This window comes from Mya arenaria, chromosome 12, assembly GCF_026914265.1.
Source record: "Mya arenaria isolate MELC-2E11 chromosome 12, ASM2691426v1".
NCBI classification, from domain to species: Eukaryota; Metazoa; Mollusca; class Bivalvia; order Myida; family Myidae; genus Mya; species Mya arenaria.
In genome coordinates this window covers 66381-75702 of record NC_069133.1, presented here as the reverse complement: position 1 = coordinate 75702, position 9322 = coordinate 66381, and positions in this window count along the sequence as shown.

Below are 9322 nucleotides of genomic sequence, written 5' to 3'. Positions count from 1 at the left end.
TGGTCGACTGAATCATGACGTCATTTATGTGAAAGCACATACTCAAATTCATTCTCTCAGTGTATGTAAAGCAGTGTGGTTGTGCTTCATTTATTGATGAATTTCGCGAGTTAATATTAAATTGAAAGGAATTAATAATTTATTGGAATAAAAAACTTACCGTGAGTAGATCCTTAAATTTCGGTGTTGTGTTTATTGTTTTAGATTCATTCAAGAATTATATTTGTTCGTGTTATTTCATCATGAAAACGATGATGATGATGATGATGATGATGGTGATGATGATGATGGTTCAAATGTTCGCAGCCGCCATCTTTGTCGCCGCCATCTTTGTCATACCTCGTATCACGCTCTAACCCTAACCCTAACCCTTACCCTAACAGACATTTTCATTGAAGTTGAATGATATATATCAAATAAACACAATTAGAAAAAAATGTTCATTTTTTTGCTGAATATCCGGAATCCGTATTTTCCAGTGAATCAGCACACATTTCGAATAAAAGAGCACAGTTTTTTTATTTTTGGAAATTTAGCTCACAACCCCAATTTTTTTTTGTTCTGATAGCTGTATTAAAAACTATAAACAAACATTCAGTACGTTATAATATCGTTGCAAACCGGTTGTTCAAAGTCATGATTTTACACAGGGGTTGTGGTAGATAATTAAAAAAAGTATTTTTTATTTATTGCTGCATTTATTTTAATATAACTTCAATTGATCGTAGATACTGATTATTTAAACCATATTTACATAAAACAGTTATAGTGAAATATAATTTTCTTGCAAAACATAGGGGTAAAATGGTGCTATATTTATGTCAATATACATTTGGGGCGGGGTATTTGGATTACTGATTATAAAAATTTGTGACGGAATTAAGAAAAGTCTATACTTGAAAAAACTTGCACATATCATTCTTTAAAATCAAATTAAGTTCATTGCTCAACTCGAATAATAAATTAGGTTTTTATAGTGGTACTTGTTTTCGTCTATAAATTACTATAGGGGAAAGGTACAAAGTTTAATTACTTATTTAAAAAATAAACATTAGTTAATTAAATTTAGAAGGTAGGGATATATAATGTGTCTGAATTCAAATAAATAATCGTAATAATGATTAAACCATTAGAAAAGTGTTTTTTATGTATGTGGGTTATGAAATAGTTAGGTTACTGAAAACAGGAATATGCCGTCCGAGAATAAAATCCGTTTTATGACTACATTTGTCATCAAGTCTTACATTTTCCACCGTTTACATGTTAATTGTATCTCTAAATATATTTATACAAGTTTCTATGTACGTAAACTTTGGAATTTATGAAGAAAATTACATTTATTCTCGGACGGCATTTTCCCGATTTCAGTACCCCAAGTATAACTCTTGGCGCAAAAACGAAAAACATTGCTTTTTGTCCAATTTTAATGATTTTGAAGTAAAACAACTATGGAAGGTTATATAATGTAAATTATTCCTTACTATTACGAACTATTATAGGCCGAAATAACCACAACCTGGCCACAATCTTGGTCAAAACACAAGCAGGTGCGCGCAATAAAAATAGAGTTGGCGCCAACTGAAAAAAAAGTTGTTTTACGCTTTAATACTCAACATAAGGCTAATGAAAGTATAACAATATCTTTATTATAGCATACTTATGTATTTACGTATTAAATATCACATAAAAAACGGTGATAAATAGTGATTTTCTTCGCCGGACGGCAGATTCCCATTTTTGAAACCCTTACTCTTTCACTTTAGACATATAGTAAAACATACTCTGTAGGAGACTTCAATATCTTTGAAAATAAGCATCTACCATATGTTTTAATACATTTAAATGGTATCTGTTACGGGTTACAACAAAGCAATGAGTCAGAATTATTTTTAACTCTGCATAACTATGAAGATTTATTATTTTTCATTAAATTGGTACATCTAAGCACTTATTTTTTATAACTTGACTTAAATGTTGATTGGAACAAACGCTTACTAACTATAACGCATTGAATGACAAGGATAAGTCTCAAATATTTTTTATCTCTCAATGACTATCAAGATTTATGAATTATTCATCAAATTGGTACATATTAACACTTAAAAAATCCTAACTTTGTTAAACTTTGTTTAATCTGGTTAAAACTTTGAAAAACCTTGATTACAACTAGTTCTTACTTTGAGTAACACTGATTATAACTTGAATAAGTTTCAAATATTTTTTTCCTTTGAATAACTATGAAAATATTTAACTAATATATCTTAACACTTAAAAAAACCTTACTTTGTAAAACTATGTGCCATCTGGTTAAAACTTGGAAAATGTCTTGATTGGATGTAGTTCTTACTATAGGTAACACTGAAAATAACTTGGATAAGTTTCAAATATTTTTTTTTCTTTGAATTACTATGAAAATTTATGAATTTTTAATCAAGCCGGTATATTTTAACACTTAAAAAAATATTCTTACTTTGTTAAATTATGTCCAATCTGGTTCAAACTTGGAATTAATGTTGATTGGAACTACTGCTTACTAGTTGTAACACATTCAATGACAAGGATAAGGTTAAAATATTTTTTTATCTCTCAAGCACTATGAATTTTTATGAATTGTTCATCAAACCGGTACATCTTACCACTTAATTTGTTTTATAACTTTGTTAAGCCGTGACTAATCTTGTAAAAAACTTGGAATAAATGTTGATTGGGACTGGTGCTTACTAGTTATAACACATGTAATGACAAAGATAAGTCTGAAATACTTTTTAACAGTCAATCACTACGAAGATGTATGAAATTTTCTTGAAACCAACAAATATTCAATGATCAATTTTGACTTTGAAGACATGCATATAAGTATGCCTTTGACATTGCTGACAGATATAACATTCCTCTGCACAGAAAAACAGGTTGCATTGAATTTTCAATGTCATTTCTGTAATTATTTCAGGTTTATTGTTTTTTACTGTATGTCTATATTGAAATACTTGGGTTAATGAAATCGGGAATATGCAGTCCGACATTTGGACAGTAATTAAACCCCTAATCAGTATTTTTTTAAACATATTGATACAAATACATGCATATCTAATTGATTTACGTATTATATATCAAACACAGCCCTGAGATACGGCCCTAATAAGCATAAAATTTATTTTCTTTGTCGGACTGCATATTCACAGTTTTTTAACCCTAACTATTTCTATATAGACATATAGTTAAAAAATCTCCTCTGTATGAGACCCCAATTGCTATCAAAATATGTAGCAGATAAGCATATACGCTTTATATTTCTTTTAAAATAAAGACTAATAAGAAAAAAATAAGCACTTAAACATAATATAAATGTTTTATTAGGTTTAAACTAGCGATTATCGGACACGTACAGACATACGAACATTCTGGTAATATTTTTTAATGCTTGTACTTTCTTATGAGTATCAATATCTAGTGGTAAGTTTTGATATTATATCTCGACTAATAAAAAAATAATAAGCACTTTACAATGATATAAATATTTTATAAGACTAAAAATCACATGTTGACATGTTGTCGTTTACGTACACACGGAGAAACAGTTTGATATTTTTTCAAGTCTTTAGAATATCAATATGTTGTGGTTCCCAACAGGCGAATGTGCCACCCGAATGCCACCCGAATGTGGGTCGGTCTAGTTAACTCTTACTTTCTCTCTCATTTTTTTCACATACATGCCGTGGCCTTCCTCGCCCGCAAATATACCCGGCTGTAGAACCCGCGGCGGATTTGCTAACTCGTTGCCGCCGTAAACAGCAAGCGGCGGCGACCGGGATACCTACCCAGGCTCCGGCTTCGCAGACCGTGTCCCTGCTGGTCTGCTTGCTCGCCTTGCCCGAGCTACCGCCGGCGAACGCTGGGCCTGGCTCCCGGACAAGCCTAGACTACAAGTTCATCGAATGCCTCGGCCATAACCGTCCGGATAACCTCTGCTGGCCGGCGGCTATAGCACGGGGACCCAGCTAAGACCAGCAGCATTTTAACGGTACCTGTAACGTCGAGATCTGCAAGGGCGTCTCGGAGATATGAGCGGACAAAGACCATCGCAAGGCCTTGGTCGCCAGACTCTCTGACTCGCCCTGACCGGTGAACAGCGCTTCTCGCTGCCGTTGGAGTCCCGGGCCTGACCACATCTACTAGTACCACCACCACTTCTAGTACTATCGCGTCGTCTCCTAGCCCGGGACATCTCTGCTCGCCGTAGAGTCGCCGCGACTACAGTACGGAGACCCCGCCAGTCCAGTACCTTACCGCGCAATTCGCCTGCTCGCAACCGCGGTCTTGGTCGCCAAACTCTCTAGCCCACACCGGCGAACAGCGCTTCTCGCCGGCCTGCCTCCTCGGCTCGGCCGAGTCTTCCGAGCTATTCCCGGCTCGCAACCGCCGTTAGAGTCCCCGGCCTGACCACATCTACTAGTTATACCACCATTACTAGTACTATCGCGTCGTCCCCTAGCTCGAGACATCTCTGCTCGCCGTCGAGTCGCTGCGACTACAGTACGGGGACCCGGCCAAGACCAGTAGCTTTCCGCGCTATTCACCTCCTCGCAACCGCCGCCGAGAGAGTTCCCGGTCCGATCACATCTACTATTAGCACTACTACTACTACTACTACTACTACTACTAGCGCGTTCCCTAGCTCGCCGGCGGCGCCGCGAGAAGACTTCCCGAGCTACCGACCAAGGCTAGGCTGTGGCTGTGCTCGCCTCTCACGGGCTTCAAAACGTCCCCACACAGCTATAGAATGACAACTTGGTTGTGGGTCGGGCAGTTCCACTTTAACTTCTTTTTTACTATTTTCGCAAGCCGAGCCGTCCCCTTAACTCGATCGAACCTTAGGCGCTGTTCGCCTGCTCGTCGTTGCGAGGGAGCACGACATGACCATATCTGCAAGTACAACCACCAATACTATTACTATCGCGTCGTTCCCTAGCCTGGGACACCAATGCTTGCCGGTATATCGCCGCGTCAAAATCACGGAGACCTGGCCAAGACCAAAAGCTTTTTAACGGTACCTGTTACGTCGAGATCGGCGCAAGGACTTCGCCGCAAAACACTCTAGCCCACGCCGGCGGACAGCGCTTCTCGCCGGCCTGCCCCCTCTGCTCGGCCGAGTCTTCCGCGCTATTCGCCGGCTCGCAACCGCCGCTAGAGTCCCCGGCCTGACCACATTTACTATTACCACCACCACAAATACTAGTACTATCGTGTCGTCTCCTAGCGCGGGACACCTCTGCTCGACGTCGAGTATCTGCGACTACAAAATGGCGACAAAGCCAACAAAAGTAGCTTTCCAACGGTACCTGGAACGTCGAGATCGGCCAGGACGTCCCGGAGATATGCCGATTGAGTCCCCCGTCTGACTAGTACTACCATCACCAGTAGTACTGTCGCGTCGTCCCCTTGCTCGTGAGGCGTGGGGGCCCGCGTGAGAGTAGGCGAGCAACCGGCGGAGCAGCAGACCTGGCCAGGGGAAGGTGGTAGGTGGTCCGCGAGGCAAACAAAGCCTGGGATGCCGGTGTTCTCGACGTTAGACTCGCGGACCGGTACGGGTCCATTTGCAGTTCGTGGGCTCAAGCCCGGCTGGAAGGGCTCATGCTGTGGCCCCAGGTTGGACTCGCATACGCGACGGCTATGGGCGTGGCTTGTCGAGACCTTTCCAACGGTACCTCGTTCGCCCCGATCTGACTTCAGACGGTGGAGATACCGGCAGGCAGAATTTCGCCCTTGCTTGGCCAGGCAGCTCGTCGAGAAGCAGTCAAAAGCACCGAGAAAAGACCGTATTTTCGATCTCGCCTCGTCATGGAAAGCAGGCGAGCTCGGGGAGAACTTTGAACGGAAACCATTCGCTAACCCGCTGGTCAATCTAGGTATCATTGTAAAGGTATCGATGAGACCCGTTCAACAGTGTCACGTTTGTCCAGGTACGGATCCATTTGCAGGTCCCGGGCTCGAGCTCGACTGGAAGGGACTGAGGGCCCGTGCTGTGGAGAGCAAGCACAGTTTCGCCCGGTCTCGGCCAGGTTTCTCATCGAGCGGCAGACCAAAGTATTGGGAAAAAACTGCATTTTTAATCTCGCCTCATCGTGACCAGCGGCCGAGTCCGGGGATAAATTTGAGCGACCACAATACACGAACCCGCAGTGTGGTCCGCGGGTTTCGGATTCGAGCCCGGCCGGGCGGGAACAAGAGCCCCTGCCGAAGCAGTGCTCCTCTGGTTCGACCCGGAAACGTGATGGCAACTACACTAGGTGGCCCTTAAGAGCAATTTGAAGTTATGCGATTTGTTTTTATGTAATCAAAACATAATATGCTGAATGGTTCACATTCTAGAACAAGAACACTTTGAAATAAACTATTTGCTAGTTGTAGACATTGTGTTGTTTTATCTACCCAAAGATGTGTTGTTTTCCAATCGATGAACAAGTTCGGAGGAGCGACTTAAGAATCGTTGACAGTTTCTTTTATCACCTAAATACCCGTAACCATAACCCTAAGGACCAGCATTTACTTAAATTAGAGACAGAAACACTGCAAAACAACACAGAATGACCAAATATACGATTACCTTGATACTTAGGTTTACATGGACTTTGACAACGAGAGTAACTTATATTTTTCTATTATAATGTTGCTTTTTCTCACAATCATTTATAGACAATCAGGATTAAACTAAGCATCACGTGAGACACTGAATCTTATGCACTGTAAAATTATATGTTCAATGTGCTTTATTTTGATATATTTTTATATTGCATCCCCTGTAAACAAAACATTTAACCGGATTGGAACAGAATCTTGATATACTGTTAAGGCATTAAATTGGAAAAGCTATAAATATAACTTAGTATATTTCATAACCTATGTATGAAAATATTGTTTTATCAAATGTTTAAAATGATTAATTTTAATCTGTATTAACATTCGGGACTTTCCAAAGATTTCTTATAAATATCGTGAGCTTTAATAAGTTTGTCTTGCATACGTATCGAGTTATATTTCTTTATACGATTGACGCGACTTTTGTTGATAAAGGAAGAATTTTTCAATATGTCACAATTATCTTCAAAAGTAAAATATAACGGGATTATTTATTTATGTGCGATCTTGCTGTTGCTATATTATTTTAAAGGTAAGTTGTTTTGCACATAAATAAAAATATTTTCGTATGGAAGCGTAGTTCTTTTCAAATAAAAAAATCGCTTAAATGCAGAATTATGTCTGAAAAAGATGAAAAACACTTACATTTTAATTTTGTTAATATCTGTTTTATCAGGCATAGCAAATTCTTAGGCATATATAAGCGTGTTTCTGTTTCCAAAAACCCTTATTCAAGAAAACGGATTCAAGGAATGCTTTTGTTTTACATGAAACGGACTTCTGAGAGAGAATCCTATATTGCGCAATTATAGGACTAGTATATTATTTCTGGCATTTATCTGTGGTTAAAGAGAACAAGTTAGAATTATTTGATTTAGTTCTATTAAATTTAATAGCATACGATATTGCAGCGAATGGCAATGTTGTCACCTGTCAATAAAGTCCAGTCTTTTTCTTTATAGCAGACAGACAGACAGACAGACAGACAGACAGAAATGTTTTTTTGTCGTAAACATGTTATGTAACAGTTTCTTGACAAAAGCGAAAGGCCTTTTTTAAATCATAGTGTCTTATATGAAGGTTCTCTATAAAGAAATCTACATATGAAGTTTTCACATTACTCCATTAATAGACAAGCTTCGAATCAATTTGTTAAAGTAAAACTTTTTTTCACAATCATTACTTTGCATTTAAGCCAATGTAAAACAAAAGGAAAAAATGAAATCAAAAGAATGAGGTTATTTGCTTCCAACTTAAACTGTTTATTGAACGTGATGCTGTTTTAGACAATACCAGACATTTTATATCATAGATATAGATTTTCTTTCAAAGTATTTCTTTTAATTTTCGTTACGGAACCAGCGCGGACCATTTGAATCGCGACTATAAAAAATACATTTTAGTCTTTATTTATATTTTCTGCAATAAAATATGCAAAAGCGTACTGAACTAGTGTTGAATCTTATTTCTGATATCATTTATTAACAATAACCTTTTAGTTGAAGCCTGCTATGTATAGTTATTAAGTGTTCGCCTCAATTACGGTATATTCATTATTGCTTCAGAATGGATATTAATTAAGAACTAGGCTGCGTTCTCGCAAACAAAATAACTTTCTTTGTTTTATTACTGCTCCAAGACGATAATTGCAATAATGAAATATTTTTCGTATATGTATATCTATTTCAGAAACATTAAAAAAATAGGGACCGGACAGGAACCAGGGCACCAAAGGAATGAGACATTGCGATCGGTAAATTATACCATAAAATATATCGTGGATATGATCTTATCGTTGCATTCGTCTGGATTTATGATATTCTAATAGTGTAGGCATCATGTCATAATTCTTTAGAAGCGCAAATACTCCTGAACTTACCATTGTTTTATTAACAGATAACACTGCAGCACATTGCAAAATAGTACATTAGTACATAAGTTTGTCATATGTTATATTTTTATGTCAGGGAATAAACGAGGATAAAGCAGCGATGTACAGCTATGCGGAGAAAGATGTACATGAGCGAATGAAACAGTTCGATATGTGTGTGCCAAATACATCAATGTAGATCTATGGGAAGAACTTGAGCCTACAGGCCATGTTTGGTCAAGTGTTAAACATGACATTCACTATTGCTCAACACCAAAAATTGGTTGTACACACTGGAAGAAAAGTATGCGTTTTATTGCTGGAGATTATGACAAAAGTCTTAAGATAAGTAAGCCAGGAGACATCGATCGCCAGTATGTACATGATGCAAAGTTGAAACATGTGAGGCGCGTTGGTATGAACAGTGCAATGGTTCGAGGTGAAATGTCAAAGGGTCAATCCTTTATGTTTACAAGAGAACCATACAGTCGGTTATGGTCCGCGTACATTGACAAATTTCTTTTGCCAGGTTTTTGGAGATGGGACGCACATGCGTAATAAAAAGATCCGACCAAATGCTACGCATGAGCAAAAACAATGTGCAAATGACGTTACGTTTTTGGAATATTTACAATACATAGTAAAGTCCTCCCCCCAAAACATGAATGAACATTGGCAGCCAGTTTACAAACTATGTAATCCTTGTTTAGTGGCATATTCAATCATTGGCAAAGTTGAAACATTTGGCAATTATTCGCAGTTATTTTACATACATTTGGGCTAGATAATTTAATTAATTTAATTCTCGAGGGATGT